The sequence below is a fragment of the Ambystoma mexicanum genome, chromosome 2q (genome assembly GCF_040938575.1).
Source record: "Ambystoma mexicanum isolate Mex_15411 chromosome 2q, UKY_AmexF1_1, whole genome shotgun sequence".
Lineage (NCBI taxonomy): Eukaryota > Metazoa > Chordata > Amphibia > Caudata > Ambystomatidae > Ambystoma > Ambystoma mexicanum.
In genome coordinates this window covers 1,329,897,099-1,329,918,593 of record NC_090924.1, presented here as the reverse complement: position 1 = coordinate 1,329,918,593, position 21,495 = coordinate 1,329,897,099, and positions in this window count along the sequence as shown.

The window sequence follows — 21,495 nt, the reverse complement described above, 5'->3', positions numbered from 1 at the left end:
TGCTTTAATACATTTAGTGGAAACATACTTAATTCTCTCATTCCTATGTATGTATACGTTGGCGCTTTCTGCAATCTATTTTACTATAAGCTTAGAGCTAGCTTCACGATTACTTAGCTGCTTGCGTTTCTCCTGCACCTGTACACATGTAAAATGATTTAATATCTTCATCTGTTTGTGTGGCATAAGTTTCTTCACCTTGAGCCCAAGATGTCACTTATCCATATTGCTTTCTTGATGCCTTATAGAATATCCGCATTCTGATACTACCATTCATCCTTTCCGTTTATTGGCTCTGCTTCTTCAGGGATTTCTTTCAGATGGCCATCATATTTCCTTATATGCAGATAAGGTTTTCTAAATGGGTATCTTGGCTCCCAGATGTTCTTAGGTACTGGCCCTTTCACTGGTACTGGACTGAGTCCATACTCTGCTCTTTGTTGATTCAGCTGTTCTCTATATGTCTCATACTCTGGTTTCCAGCATACAGGTAGAAGGGGCGCGTTGATTGAGGTGGGAGTACTGGGGTCCTTTTCTACACACATGCTGCCCTAGATTTCTGCACGGTAAACTTAGGCCCAACAGAGAAAACATGAACAGGCCCAAACTCTGAGGACAGATGAGCTCACGCTGCTAACTCCCACAGGAAAATCCCCTTGTTCCCTGACTGTTGCCATTATTTAGTATCATAGAGAGGAATGTGCCCTGCAAGGCCATGAGACAGCACCAGGCTCCTCTCAGTGCCCATTCATCACAACCAGGCCAAGTATCCCTGCATCCCACGATAGTGAGTGAACCCAGGCCATCAGCCATAAAACCAATGGTCATAAAAGAACTGAACACATGAGACCCTTTCACCTTGTCCCATAAAAACACCCTTTGTAGTACGAGTTACATGGAGGGATAAACTATACATCAAAAAGAGGATGAAAGCCTAGGGTGCAAGGAGTGCACTATGAACAGAGCAAAGAATGTGTGCACTCGTGGAAGCACCGTTTAAGCAGCCGCTTTGCTGTGAGTTACTCTGCTGTCCTGAACTTTGCTGGACTTTGTTGGATTTACTTTGCTTTTGCTGGACTTCAGCTTTCAAGGTGCATTGCAGGTCCCTTGTGGGCCCACCCACTCCTCAATCGAGGCAACTTCCATTATATTATAAGTCCACCTGCGCATAGCGCGCGCACTCTTGGAAGCACCGTTTAAGCACCTGCTTCGCTGCTTAGCCGTGAAGCCGCGAGGCTGCAGGCTTACTCTTTGCTCTACTATTCAGCCAGATTCGGCCACCGCTAAGGCTAGTGATTCTGCTCTGCTCTGGCCACATCTCCTTGCCATTTACTGGAGATGGCCTTTGGGGCCTACTCTCTAAAAACCGACATGCCTGTCATGTCCGTAGAGTGCCTGCAGACCCCAAATAGCTCTGCAATAATTCCCCAGATTTTTCACACTGCCATTACTATTACTCTGGTTGTCCCCATGCAACTGCACAATCAAACGGCACTGTGAAACCGACACTCTCTACACAAGTGAGTTTGGCGAGTTTGGCCACCAATGTTCCTGCGAGCCCACTTGTATCAGATCTGCCAAACCTCCCGAATACTCCTAGTCCTCACACAGCAAAAACATATGGTAAACGATTTGTGACCTCTTGTGAACCGGACCAACCACTAGCCCTTACAGATGATACAATATTAAATTCGGTCAAGGGTCAGAGCATGCCCCCTATCTCGGGCGGCCATTTATCTCTGATTACCTTTCCAGTTTTGAGTCGAGACTCCTCTGTCATTTCCATCCATGTGAGTCATTTCATTGTGATTCTCCCAAATCAATCATAGACAAAAGAGACTCTCATATGTCATAAGCGATAGCATTTAATTCAACCTCGGCGGAGGTGCATTCTATGTTTCAATCCATTGTACATCCCATTCCAAGAGCTCACAGACCGGTCCCTGATGTGGGTCCCTCAAACAATACAGCCCTGTTACAACCTGCTCTGGTTGCCATTAATACAACAATCATGGGCCTAGTTAAATTGTTTGACACATTGGATGCTAGGCTAACCAGACAATCATGCCAATTTGATGACTTAGTCAAATGGTTAAACGACAATTGCGCTACACCAAAGCACCATGAAGAACAGGCGAAACTGCTCCATAAAGACCCTGAAGCCTCAGTAATCACAGTGGGCGAATTTAATACCCATGAGGACAAGAGGGGGGAAGACGTGTTGCAGACATCGCCAATTACATCAATTTCACATTTACCAGCTATTGCTGGAATAATTCGACCCTAGTGCCAGACCTACTGCTGATGACTCTTGGACCTTCTCTGACTCTCCACCCCTATTTGCTGCTCCTATATCCAAGAGCGTTAGTGCGCCTTCAGCGCCACAAGAGCCCTTGGTAGCAGCAAGAGCCCTTGGTAGCAGGCCCTGTAAATAACACAAAAAAGCACCCAAGTCTCTGGCTAAAGGGCCACGTCTTGTTCCAAAAAAAACTAAAAATATGGCTGGGGAGAGGCCACCAGGGGGCGCACAGGCAATGGCAGCCTGATCTGCGAGCTCCTCCTAAGGCCGGGTCTATACGGGGTCTGAGCCCCCCCCGAGACCCCCCCACGGAGTGCAAGCGGGTCGACCGGAGTGGAGACCCCCCAGTGATCCCCGCGGGGCGAAACAACGGGATCCAAGGACCGCCGAGCGACGGAGATCCGCGAGCGCGGCGGCTGTGGCGGGATCGTCGCAGGAGGCCGCGAGCACAGCCAGAGGAGGAGCGAGCGGACCCATCGGCGCTGGCCTTCGCCTCCCCCTTCAGGAGGCGCGAGCCGGGACGCCTCGGGGTGAGGGGACTCCCGCCACAACAGGAGCACCAAGGAAAGCCGCGGCCTGACAGGTACGAGACACGGAGGGGGGGCGGATCCGCTGAACCCCCCCCGCGCTCCCCTCCACCGCCAGCAGGACCCTGCGCAGGCCGTGGGCAGGACGCCAGAGGCCGCCGCCTAGTGATAGCACAACGCGCCCCTCCCCCCACCCCATTGGGCTCCTGAGGGGCTCGGCGGGACCCGCTTTCACCCCCCCCGGGTGTGTGGCCCCCGCTGTGGGCAGGCGGGGCGTGTGCCCGCCCGGGGGCAACTCACAAGGAGCAACCAGACCTCCCAGGAGGGGGGGGAGGAGAGGACCCCAACGAAACGACACCAGCACACCACCCTGCAGAAGCAAAAGCACCCCCCACCCATTCCAGAGGGGGAATACCGAGTGACAAAAATAAAACCGAGGTGCACGGGAGGTACTGCGGTGGCCGCCCTGGGTGTGGGGCCCCCGCCCGAGGCTGGTGGGGTGAGTGCCCGCCTGGGGGGCACCAATCAAGGCCCAGAAAGACCGCTTGGAAGGGGTGGGGACGGCATACCTTGCCAGGAGAGACCCCCAACGAAAAGACAGAAGCATTCCACCCAGCGGAGGCAATAGCACCCCCCCCACTCTAGAGGGGTATCAACCTTCTGGAAATATAATCGAGGTGCACCGGAGGCGCTGCGGTGACGGCCCTGGAAGTGAGGCCCCCGCCTGACGCTGGTGGGGCGAGTGCCTGCCCGGGGACAACCGCCAAGACTGAATAAAGGCGCGCAGCAGGACAGTGGGGCCCCACCGCCGGAGGGAAACCAACAGTCCAACGAGGTGAACCCACTGGGAAGTGAGGTAACCTTTCTGACGGAGTGCCCGGGGGGCCAACCTAATGGACTGGCAGCAGAACCTGCAAAAATATCGGTACCGAGATCCGGTACCCCCCGTTATAGAACCACCCCACGGAGAGGGAATGGCCCATCTGGAACCCCCAGCACCCTCCACGGCCGCAATGGAGCGGGGATTTGCCTCTATACTGCAAGAGATCCGAGATATGCGGGCGGACATTGCCCAAAAGTTTGAAAAAATGGACCACCGGGTCGATAAAGTTGAGGACAGACTCCTTCAGGTCGAATCCAACCAATCTTCTGCGGCCACCCTTGAAGTAGAAGTAAACATGAGGCTAGCTGCCCTGGAAAAAAGGGAGGAGGAGAGGTCAAGACAGATGGACGATTTCGAGAACAGGGAGCGGAGAAACAACCTCAGGATCTTTGGGGTCCCGGAGTCGGAGGGGGAAACTGAGAGGGAGCTGACCCGTGTGGTTCGTAACATAATTGCTCTCCTCTTCGAAGAAGAGATGACTACTGAACTCATATTCGATCGGGTACATAGAGCAGGAGGCCGAGCAGGGGGCCCCCGGTCGATTCTGGTGCGGTTCCATTACTACCTGGAGAAGACACGGGTGTTGGAGGCCTCCAGAAAGGCCCAGGAGATCACATACAACAACTCTCGGATCTCCATCTTCCAGGACCTCTCAGCATACACCCTGGCCAAACGGAGGATGTGCCGCCCCCTCACGCAGTTGCTGAAGGAAAAAGGAGTGCGATACAGATGGGGCTTCCCCTTCTCCCTAACATTCGAGTACCTGGGCCAGAGAACGACATTGATTTCGGAGGAAGATATCAAGGGGGCTATCCAGGACTATGTCTCGGATCCAGCGCCCCGTCGGGAGCCACAGGGGCCGGCCAGGATCGGAGCTGGAGACCCAGACCCGCCGAGAGAAAGACGGAAAAAGTCAGGAGCGAGGAAATTCAGGAGAATGAATACGCCCTCCCCAAGGAATGAAGGGCTGCAGAACGCCTCTGAGGGGCAGTGGCCGGGCAGTCCCAGTGTGAACATGGCCTCTGGAGATCCCGGAGGACATGGGTGTACTTGAGGGTGAGAAGTCCGGCGAAAGATAGGAGAAGAGGTGGAAACTAGAATCCCCATGCAAAGCAAGTTGGGTGAGCAAAATCGGGGAGGGGATCAAGGGGGGGGCTCATAATATTGTGCTTGTCAACGATGGCCTGGCCGAGAGGGGCAGGCTGGTGGTCCGGCCAAAGCGCCAGTGATGGCTGAACTATCTGGCTGGACGCCGGGGCAGGGGGTGGGGGCATGGAAACAAGTTGGGGGATGTTTGTTTGGGAAGGGATTTGGGGGTCAGTTGGGGAAACACGTCAAAAGTGTCCATAAGTCAATTCATGGGGAGTTAGAGATGAGAATTGTTGCGAGGCACCCATCCGTTAGAATGGAATTCATAGACAATGGCTGATGGTCTGCCGGACCTGGGGGTGGGCACCCTGAATGTTCGGGGCTTGAATACCCCATCGAAGAGATCCCTAATCTGCAGGGAGTTTAGGAGGGCTAAACTGGACCTTCTGTTTGTACAGGAAACACACTGGGCAAGGGGAAAGGAGCCCCGGTTGCGGGGGGGGGAATCGAGGAGGTCTTTCACGCTTCCCATAGGACCAAAAAGAGAGGGGTGGCCATCTTGGTAGCTAGAGATGCAGGGTTCGAGAAGGCGGATATCCTAAAAGACCCGGAGGGAAGATACCTGCTGGTCCGGGGCACCCTACGGGGCTCCCCCCTCACTCTGGCTGTAGTATATGGCCCCAACGAAGGACAGGCCTTATTTTGGGAAACGGTGAGAGACAGGATCAGACTATTCGTGCAAGGCCCGCTAGTGGTAGGGGGGGACTTCAACATGGTCCTCGACCCGACTATGGATAGGAAAAGGGTAGACCCCCTTACTCCCAGAGCTGCAGAAGAAGCTATGGCACAATCTTTTCAGAGGGTAAACGTGGAACTGGGCCTAACTGATACAATTCCTCTCCCCAGAGGGGGAATCCCTGCCTTCACCTATTACTCAGCTATACACAACTCTTTCTCCCGAATAGACTACGTCCTGGTAGAAGAATCACTCAGCCCATATGTGTCAGGCTACAGAATAGACCCCGTACCCTGGTCTGACCACGATTTGGTTAAAGTCACAATAGCGATGGGGTGGTGCAGGGAACACAGAGGGCGCTGGAAGTGCAACAACGCTCTGTTAAAGGATGAGGCCCTCTCTCAGGAGGTCTTGGACTCCATAACAGAGTTCTTTGATCTAAATGACAACGGGGAGGTCGCCACTCACACGCTGTGGGATGCCTTCAAGGCTACCCTGAGGGGGGTCCTTATAAAACTTGGGGCCCAAAAGAAAAGGGAGAGGGGGATACAGGAGAAGGCTCTGAGAGATAGGATATCCCGCCTCCAACCGGCGAGCTCTCCGGGGCGCCCATTAGCGGGAGAACAGGTGGCCGCCCTCGAAGACTGCAGGCTACAGCTTAAAGACCTGCTCCTACATAAGACAGAAAGGTGCCTCCAACTAACTAAACAAAAATACTATGAGAAGGGGGATAGGGCGGACCAGGTCCTAGCCTGGAAGTTGAGGGAGGTCCAGAGGAATAGAAGGGTGAGGGAGGTGAGGGACACCCAGGGGCTTCTTGGCAACGACTCCCCCCATATCGGTGAGGCTTTCCGCCAATATTACACAGCTCTCTACTCCTCAGAATTTGATGGAGATGATGCCCAGGTAGTAACCTTCCTTGACTCAATACAGATTCCATCCCTTTCAAGAGAAATGGCAGAAGGGATAGAGGGCCCGGTCACAGAGGATGAGGTGGACAAGGTGATCTCTGGGATGAGGGTGGGAACCTCCCCCGGGGAAGATGGCTTCACAGTTTTCTTTTACAAAAAGTTCCGGTCCTCTTTGGTCCCATACTTAGTGAGGGTCTTTAATGAAGTCCTGGACGGGGGCATACTCCCCGAGTCTATGATGGGAGCCGTGATAGCTGTCTTGCCCAAGGAGGGGAAGGACCCCTCGGAATGCTCCCCCTATCGGCCCATATCATTGTTAAATGTAGATGTGAAGATCCTGGCCAAGGTGGTGGGGAAAAGGCTGGAAGGCATAATGCCGAAGCTAATTCACGGGGACCAGATGGGCTTCATAAGCGGGAGGCAGGGCTCGGATAACATCCGCAAGACCCTAGACTTGCTCCACTTTGCCCAATCATCGGAACTGGACGCTTGCGTCCTCTCACTGGACTCGGAGAAGGCCTTCGACCGGGTCGAGTGGCGCTATATGGAGCTTCTCCTTCAAAGAATGGGCTTTGGGACCCACATCATGAGCTGGGTAACTGCACTCTATAGAGCCCCCACAGCGAGGGTTCAGGTAAACGGGACACTGTCTGGGTCATTCCCCCTCTCCCGAGGAACAAGGCAGGGGTGTCCACTCTCCCCCCTGATCTATGTCCTCACCATGGAGGCCCTGGCAATTGCGGTCAGAGCGCACCCGAACATTAAGGGAATAAGAAGGGGAGAGATAGAATTTAAGCTTTCCCTGTTTGCGGATGACATTTTGGCCTACCTAGTGGATCCGGGTTCTTCCCTCCCCCCCTCCTGGCCCTGGTGTCAGCATTTGGTCGATTCTCGGGCCTAAAAATAAATACTGCAAAATCAGTCCTGCTCCCAATGCGAAGAATAGACCCGGTGCTCGACCCCCAGAATAGGTTCCAGGGGATCAAGGTGGAGAAGGTCGCTATACGGTACTTGGGGGTTCTCCTCCCCAGAGATATATCGAATCTGGGCCCCGCCAACTACGGTCCCATGATTGCAGAGATCACCGCGGATTTGAGGAGATGGGGTAAAATGATTCTCTCGTGGTATGGCCGAATGACGGCTGTCAAAATGAATGTCCTGCCACGACTCCTCTATCTATTCACAGCTCTCCCGACCAGGGTCCCGGCACAGAACTTCAAGGACCTACAATCGGGGGTCCGTGACTTCGTGTGGCAAGGCAAAACCCCGAGAATTGGGAGGGCCGTCCTGACCCTACCAAGGGAGGAGGGGGGATTTGGGCTGCCAGACTTTCATCTCTACTTCTGTGCTGCCCAACTGCGTGTCTTCCTGGAGCACATGAAGGAGGGGCTGAGAACGTACTGGTCCTACCTGGAGGACATGGACGCCCATCCCCACAAAGTCCGCGACCTCCTGTGGACGCCTCGCAGGGAAATACCAGGGCGTCTACGGGCTCACCCGACCCTGGGAGTTCTATGGGACATTTGGAAGGAAGGCCCTCAGACCGCTCACCTCACCACATGGCCGTCTCCAATGTCATCCCTTTGGGGACACCCCAACAACCTGGGAGGAAGAGGGTTCAGACACTCCCAGATCTGGTCAGATAGGGGGATGGAATGGGTGGGGCAAACGTTCAGGGACGGTGAATTCTTACCTTATGAGGAGCTCAGGGAGGCACTGGGTCGTGACTCAATATCTATCTTCGAATACCTTCGCCTGAAGGGCATCCTCTGTGACCCATCTTGGGGCACCAATCTGCGAAGACAGTTGACCCCCTTTGAGAAGCTCCTCGATTTGGCGGCCTCCAGGAAAGGGGCGGTTTCAAGTTTGTACAGGGTCCTTAACTCGTACAACCTTCAGGGCAGGAGGAGTTTTCGCTTGTTCTGGGAAGGTCTGGCAGGTGCCGAAATCTCTGAGGATGATTGGGCCAGGATATTTAAAATTGCATTTCATGGAAATCTTTTCACCGCTGACATGGAACATAATTTTAAGATACTGCAGGGATGGCACAGAGACCCCGCAAAACTATCCAAGATGTTCCCGGGAGTGTCACCAAGGTGCCCGAGAGGGTGTGGGGAGACTGGGACCAGAGGCCACATGTGGTGGCACTGTGCGAAGGTCCAAACATATTGGGAGCAAGTGAGGGATTGGATGGAGGAAGTGACTGAGGTCCGTATACCACTTAATCCCCTGATGATGCTGTTGGGCCTCCCCCCAGAGGACACAGAGGTGCATCGATACCCTAGGATGTGGGAAACTATGTTAAGGGCTGGAAGAGTGGCTTTGGCCCAAAAATGGAAAAGCCCGGAGGCTCCCTCGAAGGAGGACTGGCTGAAAAAGGTCAAAAATATGTTTTTGATGGACAAATTGACGGCCATGGTAAATAACAAAACTAGCTCATTCCTCACGGACTGGTCGGATGTCCAGCAATCCTGGGGATGGGATGTGCACTGAACCATTCGAGAGACCCCCCACCCTGGAGACGAGGGGATGGACTCCCTTTTGAAGGTCAACCAAACTTGGGGCCCCAGGACCTGGGGAATGGCAGGAGCCAGCCAACTGATGTAGTGGTTATGCATCGCAACAACTCTGCGACAAGGGAGACGGCGGCATCCCCGTGAGTCTCCCTAGATGAACACATTGAACTGGACACGGGGAAGGGGGGGGATCCAGGGGTGGGGCGGGAGGATGGGGGGGAGGGAGGGGGATCCACTGTTCTTTTTCTTTGTTTTGCCTGTTTGTAAAATTTAAAATGCCAATAAAAACGGAAGTTTAAAAAAAAAAAATATGGCTGGTACCAAGTTTGCAAAGAGTACCCTAAACGCCTTTTCCCAGGTCATTGGCAAAACTACCAAATCCAAACTTATGTCAGGCCCAAATAGTTCTCAAAACATCAGTGCTTCATCCACAAGCTGTACTGCCTTGCTTCCCAGACCTACTAGTCCTGCAATGAGTACAAATTCAGCCACTCCAGTCACTTCACACTCTCCCCTTAATGACTTAGTTCAAATTATAGAACAAAAAGAGATTTTAGAAAAAACAACAGCTTCAATCAATATAGCTAAGAGAAGTGTGACATTTTCTGACTTGCACTCCTCTACTTTGGATGATGTACAAAATGAAGCAATTTGGGCAGACCTGAAAAAGATGATCGACATATATTTAGCAGCCCGATTGCCTCGGCCAAACATCCAGGCGCAGGGAGATTGCACACAAGCTGTGAACAAGGATGGCTCATGTCTGGTGATGACTGCGAAACCATAAACGGTGGAGAGGGACGCGACCAAACAAGTGGAAGCCCTATTACAGCCTGTTAATCAAAGGTCTCACAAGAAATCATCACTTGAACCCCAACAGTTCATAAGGTATGTTCAGGATACATCTTGCAGTCAGCTCCAAGTAACATACTCTCAGACATTGAAACCATCAGTTTGCACAGATCAAGATTCAGTTAGATGGCTTCGCATAAGCCTCTCACGCCATTGTTATCAAAACCAGTAGATTAGTTGAAAACATGTTATCACACTTTAATTTTGAAATGTCGCGAAGGTGGATTCTCAAGCTACGATCTTAATAGGTGTAGTATTTTGAACATCTTCAGCAATGTGGTAGCACTCGAGGATGTCTCGTCAAAAGACATTGACCAAATTGAATTTATAGCAGAAAAATCACGCTCTATAGTCAGACTTTGGATTCCATCTGGGGTGGTCCTAAACACAATTTGGCAATCAAATATGCAGCTATTTCAACTGGGATTCTTGCTTGCGCAAGATCCAGTGCGCTATGTTGACAGGCCACAAACTGAGAATCATAGGCCTAATATATACTTGGGCGCTCAGGATTCAACTGGCTGCAACACCAGGGCCTCCTCTCATTTCTCTAAATAACCACTAATTCAACAGGCAAAATTGCCCATGAAAATCTTGAGCTGGAATACTCGAGGGCATTCCCATTTACAGCTCTCTATTAAACAATTGCCTCAAATTCATCACATCATAGCGTTGCAGGAAACATGGTTGGTCTCCCCTCACATCTGGGATGGCTATGACTCTGTCCTGCTCCCTGCAATACCAAGCAAGGGTCGAGCCTCATCAGGGTTATTAGTGGCTGTCAATACTGGTCTGGGTATAACTATCGCACCATGGGCTTCTGTCAATGCTTGTATCCAGTTGGTAAATATATCCATCAAAGACCATACCTTAGCAGTGGTTAACTTATACAAGAATGTAGCAGGCTTGTCTGATGAGGCCTTTTATAGTGGCTTAGCAAAAACACTTGAGCTAATCCATATGCATGACCAGATTACAAATACCATGATGGGCGACTTGAATCTAGACTGTTGGAATTCTAAACGCACAACAAAAGATGTGGGCAGATGGATTTCATTTATAAAAGCTCGTAATTTTCATATGGTAAATAGTTCTGTGACGGGAGATATCCCAGCCCAATTTACCTGGCGCAAGGGTATCTCCACCAGTACAGTTGACTACATCTATGTCGACGCTTCACTGTTTCAAAATGTGATTAAAATGAGTGTTAATGACCACAAACAAAGTGATCATAGAACTCTATCAATAGATATTGCCTGGGACTTAGCCCAGACAGTGCGGCCTTTGATGAAGCAAATGCTTATCAGCAATACGTCTAGAAAGAGACTTCGCTGGAACCCAACGACTTTGGCCGCCTACAGTTGTTCACTGGAAAAAAAACAACTTATCGACTCTTCCAGTACAATATACTGACTTGTTATATCCTTTTACTAATACCATTATTACACAATCTAAAAATGGTATTAGACATAAGCACTCTTTTGATCTAGAGAGTAAACTAAAACATGCAGAATACAGACACACAAAAAGAGAAATTCTAGCTATGAATTCACAGACACGTTGTCAGGATTTAAAAACTGCTAAATGCTATTATAAAAACTGGCTATTTAGAAGGAAATCTCTAATGTTCCAAAAAGACAATGAAACAAGGGCTCATGTGATGTCAAGCAAAAATGTGGGCCAAATGCAGCAATTATTGTCGAACCATACCCAAAACACACAAGTAGACGCCCAAATCAACGGCATCCAAGAACATCAATGGATAAAGCAGTTTTCTGATCTATATGCCGATAAGTGTTTTGACTACTTAAAATATGTACAAAAGTCAGTAGGCCCATGGAATGTAACCTATTCAGTTACAATCCTTCAAGAGTTTATCATGACATCCAGCTCTTCACGTGCAGCAGGGCCAAAAGGCCTCCATAATGTGATGCTTAAGGCAAATCCACATGAATGGGCAGTAATCCTCCGCAAGATTTATCACCAAGTGTTAAGATCACGCATGGTCCCATCATCGTGGAAAACCTCTACCATAATTCCAGTCTTTAAAAAGGGCGACCACAGTCTTCCCCATAATTATCACCCAATAGCCTTACTGGACGCACCAGGCAAAATCTTTACAAAATTGATCTTACGAGATTTTAATGCCCGGACACAAAAACATCAGTTGTGCGATCCTCACCAGACAGGGTTTGTCGCTGGCATGGGCACTAACATCAATTTACTTTATCTTAATGCCATCAAAGCCCAATGCCAGTCGACAAAACAACCAGTCTTTTTTGCTTTCATAGATCTCCATGCTGTATTCGATTCCATATCCCGTGTCAACTTGATGGCGAAATTAGCCCGAGATCAGTGCCCTTCAACCGTAAGCGCTATCATCTATGCTCTACACTCCAACACATATGTCAATATAAGACTGACCCTAGATGGAGTTCTATCAGCACCCATCCAAACTGCCAGAGGACTGAAGAAGGGATGCTTGTTAGCGTCCGCCATATTCAAATATTTTATTCATGATTTCTGAGCAATATTCAACACTATCATGTCTGACTCACCTAAACTTAATAATTGTCGCATAAAACACTTATGTACACGGATGATCTTGTGCTAATGTCAAAAAATCAGATGGGACTGCAGAATTTTTTATCAGCCTTTGAAACATACACTACACAAAACCAACTTAAAGTTAATACCACCAAAACTCAAGTAGTTATGTATTCACCTCAAAGCCGTGATAATAAAACATTTATTTGGTCCATTAATCAAATTACTCTATCTGTCATCCCTCAGTACATATACCTAGGTTTAGCCTTCGAAGGTAACATTCATGCTAAAGGACAGATTGAACGAGTCGAAGCTAAATTAGTCACTTCTATCTCACAAGCAAAACTCATCATTACGACCCTGGCGGTAAGGGGTTTACGCCAGCGTTAGCTGCGCCGACCCCTTACCGCCAATTACGAGGTCCCCTAGCGCCATGGTGCTTTTAACACCTGCTTTTAGCAGGTGTTAAAATCCATGGCGCTAAGGGACCATGGAGTTAATTACGCCACCGTAATTTACGGTGGCGTAATTAACGCCTTCCCCACTCCCATTATGCCCTATGGGGCAAAAATGGGAATGGGGAAGGGTAAATGGGGATTGGGGACTTACCGCCCCGCCAAGGTCGGAATGGGGCGGTAAGTCCGCCAACCACCATGGCGTAAACGTAGTTTACGCCATGGTGGTAAAGTCACGGGCCAGGCGGTAACTTACCGCCTGGGTCGTAATGAGGCCCGATGTTTAAGTATGGTACATTTTCAATTACACCGGTGTGGCATTTCTGGAACATGAAAGTGGTTCCAAGTTTATTGTATGATCTTGAAACGCTACCTGTAATTCTTCCTTTTGCATTTGCGAAATGGGAAGCACAATTTTGGAGAAAGACTATAAATCTCCCACAATGCACTCCTGCTGTTTGGCTGAGATTCGAACTGGGACTGGTTTCTCTCCAAACACTTTACAACTGGCGCATTACTGCATTATTCAGGAAATGTTTAGTGTCCACAGACTCAATGGTTATTTTAAAAACTTTAACCCACTAGATATTTTCTGTTAAGCACACTTTTGTATCAGCATGGACTCGGAAAGTATATCAAATATTGGCTAATGCAGAAGTCTCCATTGAATGACTCCTTACCAATCCTGATAAAGCAAAATCCAAGATATATGAGATAAACTGGATTAACACAAGGGAATCATGTCTACAATACAGGGACGCTGATGTGCACAGATTTCCCCCGAAAAAGGTTTGCACTTTACTGCCTTATCTGGTGAGAATACCTACTCTAAAATATCGTGCAGGCATATTACGCCTGCAATTCAATTTATGGATCACAAAAGACCTACTGGCCAAACGCAAACAGCTGCCAGCCGCATCGAACGTTTGTCGCTTCTGTATGAAACAGGATGTACCGGAAACATTATTTCATTTGATCTTGGAGTGTGCTGCATTGACGGACCTTAGAGTCATTAATTTCTCAAGACATTGCAAATTCCTAGGACAACTGGAGACTGACCAATGTTGGTCCACCATCCTGAGCTCTTGTTATACACCAATTCAAGTTGCAACAATTAACTTCTTGCAGAGCTTGCATTTAGATATATTCGTGGAATACTAACATCAAGATCCTATGAACTGCAATCATTATTGCAAATGCAGACAAAGTAGAATAGAACATTGTCATTTTATATTTTTATTGTGTTCGTCTTTTTGTAATATGTATTCTCACTGTCACTTTTATACATTGTTCTTTTCTTTTGAATTGTTGAACTTATTTATTTATAATGGATTAATATTGTGATATGTTTTTGTATACATTTTTGAAAGGTTGATTTAATGCAGCTGAATCAAATACAAATAAAAATAAAAAAAATATATATATATATGTGGTTCCCTTGCTTCCTTCTTTTCCCCCTGATGCCAGTTCATAAGCCTCCCGGGTAGATGCCATAATGATGTAGTAGTAGCATTAACTCACTAAGAATAGCCTTGGAGCAGCAACATGTGAAGCTCTTTGACCATCGGTCCCTGAAGAGATAAGCCGAGCTGACCCACCGGTGGAAAGACAGACGGCAGAGATAAGAACCAATAATAGCCTGTTATCCCCTATGGAGCAGGACCATGTATACTGTCTCAGCTGTGCGGGTTTAGACCTTATGTGTGATGGCATAAGTGATGTTTTGGCTGTTTATATTGTACTAATGATCATGTTGGATGCAGAACGTTCTTGAGCAGCAGAGTCCTCTACTGAACCCTTTGCCTTTTGTACAATTACACCTTGTTATCCATGCACGCAATCTCTTGGCCTTTTTTCCCTAGAGGGTTGTATTCTTTCTGGAATGTGTGTAAACAGGGACTTGCCTTCAATACCAAGAAGACAAAGAAAGTTGATTGAATAAAGTAAAAATAAAAGAGGATAATGAAAAGATCTAGGAATCCTCAGCATAGAAATGGCAAAAATGAAACACAGAACCATGGCCCTCTGCCTCCCCTGCTACCGCTTGTCTATCCTATCCTGAAAACATTTGGTAACTTCTGTTTCACCTCACACCTTTTTAGCCTTTGAATTGTCTAAGACACTCCAAGACCCTCTGAGTAGGGCCAGCCAGTGCTGAACAAAATGTTGAATAAAATAAAATGATTGAAGAAATGATAGAAGAAAGAGGAATGTGGCAAAGAGTAAAGAGGAGAGGGCCCAAAACAGAGCTTTGAGGGACTTCATATTGAGAAAGAAAAGCTGAGGTTAGATGACCAGAACATAATACTGAGTAACTGTGACCCATTTCATATGAATAAAACCATTGTAGCATCAGACAAGCCAGAAAACCCTACAGATGAGAGTAAATAGAAGAGTAGAGTGATCAACAGTATTTAAAGCTGCAGAAAGATCAAAAAGAACAAGAATGGAAATTGATGGGTGCGTAGCATGTTGTGAAGCGAGCAAGGAGATATTGATGCATAATAAGAACGTTTCTGTGGAATTAAACAGACGGTAGCCAGATTGTTCAGTGTAGAGCACCTGCTCAAGAAAATTTTAGAGAAAATGAAGAAGATAGCTAGGAAGGCATACAGCAGGAAAAGAGGGGTCAAGAGAAGGATTTTAAGTGTAGGGATAATGATAGCATGCTTGAATTCAGAAGCAATAGTTGAAGTCAATAGAGAAAAAGGTACAGAGGATAGTTAAGAAAGGATGAAGTAAGTGATAGACATTGGGAGGCAGAGAAGAGTATCTATGTTCTAATGGAGCAGCAATAGGATGAGCACAGGATAAGAGGGTAACAGTATCAGAGACAAAAAAAGGAAAAAGGAGGATAAGGAACCAGGAGCAGGAGGAAATGAGGAATATCAGCCAGCAAAACAAGAGAAAGAGGGTACAAAGGAAGAACAGAGGATAGGAACCTTAGATGTAAAGTAAATCATAAAGTCATCAGAGGAAAGGGACAAAGATGGAGAAAGAACAGGAATTGGTGGAGGCATCATAATGTTGCATAGTTGCACTAGGTGGTAAGCATCCGGAAGGAGAGCAATATCAGAAAAGTAATTTATTTTAGTCATAAGTAAGGAATATGTTATCTCCAGTTGGCATACGGTGTGCAGTTTACATTTGTTAATTCATGCTTTGCAGAACCTCCCTCTTGTTTTTTAAAATGTGGGACAGGATGCCATTGGTTGAGGTTGGCATAGCCTGACCTTTTTTGATTTTAAGCAATGGAATGCTGCAGGTAATTCTGTTTCTGAAAGCGGGCTCTGCTAATCAGATCCCACTTTCATAATACTCCATGCCAAAAAGCGCAATGCAACCAAGTACCTTGCTTTGAAAGCCTACTGACATCGTCAGCAGCTGCCCTTCAGTGACAACAGGGCAGGTTGAAAGGTCATATGTGCTTTTATGAAAAGCTCCTGGAACACAAAGTTCCAATGGCATAGGGGGAATTCTTAAATTCTGCACCTCTTTTCAAAATTCTTATAACTGTGTACCACAGCAGCCTGGTGGCTCATCCATCTTTAAAATCCATGGTATAACATGGTGGGTACTGTGGTTACAGAATTATAAAACCACAAGAAATTGGATGTCATATTAGTGTCAGATTGTTGAGGTGACCCATTCATGAGAGGGCTGGGAGTGTAAGAACTGTCTGGCCTGGGTATATTCACAGCAACCAACGTTTGGTCCCACTGAGCACGGTTTGTTGATCCCATCTGCCAAGAGACAGAAACCCTCCCCAGTAGGTCCCCTGGGAACTGGTGCTTCAAAGACAGTCCTTACATGAGTATGGTCCTCTAAGCAAAGTAGGCAGAGAGAGGAAGGGATGGATTTAAAATAGCCCGGTTATCCTGAGAGGAGTTCCAACATCCAGGATTTTGCTGGGGCTCCCCAAACCTCCTTCCCTCTCCCCACTTACTGTAGACAAAGCACACTGGATATATCCTCAGAATGATAATGATACTGCTTACACCAGTCTGGATATTACTCCTAACAACAGGCTTGCTTTGGAACAACCCTCTGGAGCATTTTCATCTTCAAGGGAGGTGGGTGGGAAGGGCTCCCAATAAATGATTCATATTGGCACTTAAAGACAAGAGGATTCCCCTGGATCTGTAATGGGGATGCAGTGAACTTCAAAGTCCTCTGCGATAGAGGTGAAGACAGAGATCTCAAAGGAAGAGGAAATCTTCTCCCTGCCTACCCCAAGGGAACATTTGGGGTGGAACGGCTGAGGCCCAAGACCTGTCAGCTGCCTGTGCACTGAAAGTTCATCTTGTCACTGGAGACGAAGCAATCCTGCAGGTGTCAGAAAGTCTTCCTGCAGTGGAATTGCAGATCAAATGATTCACCTTGTCTGTAGAGAAGCTGGATTTATCCTCCCAGCATCTCAGAAGTTTGGGAGCAGCCCAGAACATTGTGTACTGTCTCAAGACACTCTAGAGAAGACTCAACAACATTCTTCTCATTCACGCCACTAAAGAACTGCAGTGCTGCTTTTGGCATTCTTAGAACTTTGAACCACTGAACATTGAATCACTTATTCCGCTTCTTCAAGCCATTTTAATGCTGGCTAGTAAAGCTCATTGCCACTGCTACTCGACTGCCAGTTCAATTCTGCGGAAGCACGCTACTCACTGCATCCCAAGGATGGCCTTGACCCAATAGAAGCACTGTCTAGACTGTAACTGATTTGATATATTGTGCATATTCAACATGTGGAGAAATATCAGTTGATCTCACACCCCTGCCACAACAATCACACCACAACATACTGGGACAAGAAACAGGCAGTGTTTGATTCGAATATTCTATATCATTTGAAATAATATTTTTATTTTATTTTATTTTATTATTTAAAGAATAGACCTAGCTCAAGAGGAGTGGAGCACTGTACAGAGTCTGAGTAGCCAGCATTTAATTGGCATCTTTTAACAGTAGTGCAGTACTGTGAGTTGAGGTCTGTGCATCAGAATGTGTGTCCATTGGAATTATTCTTTAAAATCAATTTTCACAGTGGGTCCTATCTGTATGCTTGGCAATTACCCACGATATTCCAAACAAACACAGGCAACTTGCTTATAGAAGATAAATAAACACACTCTGTCTGTTGTTGTCTTGCTAATACTTAGATTCACATTAAACACAAATGTCCATTCATATAAAAACAAATCTGAATAACTATCATAGACAAATATAAAATCATCTCAAGGAGTTTCAGATTATTATTGCTTACCAGCATTGCATTTCAAGGGAAAACATTGCAATGTTATCATCAGAAATGTGCAATGTATATTTCTCTTATTTTTCTCTAGCACCATCGACATCTATATGTCACTTGCTTTCCCCTTAAACCATCAACAATTGATTACATCAGAGAAAAACATAAGGAATAAGTTACTTACCTGCAACTCCTGTTCTCTAGCTTTGGTATATTTCATAGATTTGCATTCTGTGAATATTCCCTGTTATTAGGCTGGGAATTCTCTATAACATAGAGCAGTTTATATTTAAACTGAACACTTCATTCACTTTAGTTCTCTAGTCTAGTCATTTTGGGTCATACTGCCCACAGCCAATAGAAAATGCTCCATTATCTCCACCCATGGAGGCCATCTTCAGGTTTTGGCAAAGTGCATGAAAAGTGGCAGTATAAGCCAAGAAGAGCCAGAGGGGTAGCAGGAGAGTCACATGTGAATCTCTGAAAGATACCAATGCTGGAGAACAGGAGTTACAGGTAAGTAACTTAGTCTTTCTCCAGTATTGATTGTTTCATCGATTCACATGCTGTGAATAGATTACAAAGCAGTACCACATAACCATAATGGGTGGAAGTAAGATCCTTATAGAAAACAGTCACCACAGGAGATACTGACCTTAAACAAACAGGTTATGTAGAACCACATGAGCAACTCTGGACTCGGCCACAGAATCCCTGTCCACAGAGTACAATCTAGTACCGTGTACACCGACCTCCAGGTCACTGCTCTGCACATGTCCAGCAGGGGAACCCAGAGAGGAATGCTGTAGAGGAGGCCACCGCTCTGGTCAAATGAGCCCTGGGTGAGATAGTGCTTCGCCCCGGTTTAGAGACTAAACGTCACAAAGAGCTGAGAGGTGTTTCGTAATGATTTTGTGTGAGTAAGGTAGTACTTTAAAGCACGTACAATGTCCAAGATATTTAAAGACCGTTCTGCAGGAGAAACCGGGGCTTCGACAATGATGCTAACACCACTAGTTCATTGAGAAGGAATGTCGAAGGAACATTAGGCACGAAGGACGGGTTAGTGCGAAGAACAACCTTGGACTTGTGGAAAGTCAGGTAGGATGCCTTGTAGGAAAAAGTTTGGATCTCACTACTCTTCACACTGATGTGATGGTGACCGGAAGGAAGTCTAGCAAGAGAGAAACTTTAGTGAAGTATTGTGCATTGGTTCAAATGGAGTTCTCATAAATCTGGACAGAACCTGATCAAGCAGTTTTATCCAAAAAGATTGAGTGCAAAAAGACTGAATCCTAAAAGACAGAATATGGGATGCCCAATTTGACAGCATATATATATGTGGGGGGTTAAAGTTAATAAAAAATGTGGAAGGGTAAGGGGGGCCCACAGGGAGTCTCCCCCCGCATATATATGCAGTCAAATAGGGAGGGTAAAAAAGGGGGAAAAAGGTCTTTTGGGATTTGTTTTTTAAAAAAAAATGTTTTATTATTGTTTTTGGTTTATTTAAACGTTTACAAAATTTCTAGAACATCGATAAAAGAACTTATTAGAAGACGCAGCAAGCTTGACAAAATAAAACAATATTACTTTTCAACTTACCAACAGAAACACATTATGACCATATTCATCATAGACAGCAATTTAAAAATTCATATTATCCTAACTTACAGATATTTTTTTAAACTCTTATTTTCATTGAGGCAGAGGTTCCATGGAGCATTTCGTTCCACAATTGTTCTCTATTAACATATGAAATGTTATTTACAAATTGTGAAAAGTATTCAATTCTATGTAAAATCAATTTGGGACATACTGATAGCAAATGTAACAATGACTCATTCTCTTCAACAATTTGACAGTAATGGCAATATCTATAGTCACCAGGAGTTTGAGAATGGATGTTAGATATCTCTTGCGTATTGAAGACATTAAATCGAAAACACATTGTACTGTTCCAAAACATCCGTGAAGGATATTTTGCTATATATGTTTCGGGTACTGGATACCACTTCCAGAATGACAGAGTTTGGAAGTACAATTAGGAATTTAGGATCACAGCATTATTTTCTACCCAATCAAAGGCTTTCACCAGTTTTTTCACCTTTTCTGGATTTTTGATAAGCATAGTTATGGAAAGCCCTAAATTCCTTAGTATGATTTCAGCTTCCTTTTTAAGCGAACACATGAATTGCCCTGTTTTTTGATTTTGTATCACTAATTATGCATTTTCTAAGCAAAGATAACTTTTTCCAGTGCATACAGATTTTTAATGATTGCAGACCGAATTCATAGCATATGATTTCCATAGGAATGCACTTTGGAAGAAAAAACAGGACATTTATCCATACAATTGCTTTGATGGTTTTTAAATAGGATGATAGAACATCGGGAAAGAACTCTAAGCCATAAGAGAGTTGAGGAATAACCTTCTTGCGATAAAATTCCATACAGGGGGACAACGTAAATCTTCCATATTTCCTCTCGATCACTTTTAGTTGAGTTGATGCATCAGTGGCTTTCAGCCTTAAGCAATTCTTAAGAAAGTTGTGCAAATGTGAACTTGAAAATGTGTATCCTAAGTAACGTAAAACATGTTGGGGTTTAATCCTTATCCCTTCACAGCACCAAGTGTGTTTTCGAGATTTTTTTATTTTGTTGTCCTGAGTAGAAAATTACTGTTTCCAATGGATTTGTTTTCAATTTCTGGTCTGCTATAAAGGTCTCAAAGGTGTTGAGTGTTTGAAGACCAATTTTCGTGCAATCGAAAAGTAGAAAATCGTCAGTGTGCACCTTTGTTTAAGCCCATTGTGGGACAATATTTCACTTGACAATAGGCCTTTGTTTTTAAGTCTAACTCTCATCACTGTTTTCGAAAAACAGATGTATAAGCAGTTCCAAAATTAGTTTTTTTATTTTTCAGACAAATCACCCAAATTCCATTCAGCTGCCAGGCTGGAGACGGGCATCTGGTTGGTTTAAAAGAACGAAAGAGGCCCTTGAGATACTCCTTGACTGGAGAAGTACAGAAGAAGAGCGGGTGTAATGTGACACCACTGCAAAGTGCACGTTTATGGAGGAATGAACCAAGCCCTCTTGTGCCAGAGATAAGAGGAGAGGCAGGAGGTCCTTAGGTTGAATGGCAAAAGGGTCAAGGGCCTGTGATGGACACCAAGTAGTAAAATGCTTCCACTTGCTCTTGTAGCTGGCACGCGTGGATGAGGCACAGGCCCATGCCAAGATGTCAATGCAGTCTTGAGTCTTGAGGCAGTGGGATAGAGCCGAAGTCTAGGAGCCAGGCCGTCAGGTTGAGAGAGGCTGGATAATGATGGAGGACTGCACCCTCCCTCCTAGAAAGTAGATTGTGCCAAGGAGGAAGTCTCATCGGGGACACCTAGGAGAGGGTGAGGAGGTTGGAGTACCAGAACTTTC